Here is a 702-nt window from a genome sequence, read left to right as displayed (position 1 = left end):
ATTAATATTTTATTCGTTAAAAAGAAATGGATGTTACTGTAAATAAGTTATATTTTTAGAGTAAGTGCATTTTTTTTAAAGTAGGATAAAAATAAAATATTGGATCCTAAAAAATGGTCTTTCTTGTTTTCGTTGCCAAATGATATCGAACAGTTTTCGATTTTAATGGATCTCTCACGAACTTAATAATAATAATAAATATAAAATAAAACAATAATTTTCCCATCTTAGGTTTGATAGGCGAATAAATAAATCTACAGTTGAAGTAACTGTGTCTTTGCTTTTCTTATTTACCCAAAATAAAGTAAATGAAGAAAAACAAATTTTCCAAAAGTTTTCCTATTGGTTGTCTAATTCTTTTTGAGGCAGCTCATGTAAATTTATAGTTTTCCACAAGGCAACAACTAATTAAAAATTGGCAATTACGAAATGTTTGTGTATAGATAGCTTATCACCTTTACGTACCAAAACTTAAACTTAAATTCACAGGGTGTTCTTTTTCATCACTCATTGATTAATCATAAATAGAAAAACGCTGTACAGTTTCTCATTTTGGAATATCAAAACGAGAGCTTTTTAAGCTTTATGTTTATATGTACATACTGCCAAACATAAACAACTTTTTTATCGATAGCGCGAAATTGTAGGTGCTTTTTATTTTAAATTATACCGACGTTTTGATGATTCAAATTTTTTATGAAC

Source organism: Agrilus planipennis, unplaced genomic scaffold (genome assembly GCF_000699045.2).
Source record: "Agrilus planipennis isolate EAB-ADULT unplaced genomic scaffold, Apla_2.0 scaffold7, whole genome shotgun sequence".
NCBI lineage: Eukaryota > Metazoa > Arthropoda > Insecta > Coleoptera > Buprestidae > Agrilus > Agrilus planipennis.
This window is presented reverse-complemented; position numbering follows the sequence as displayed.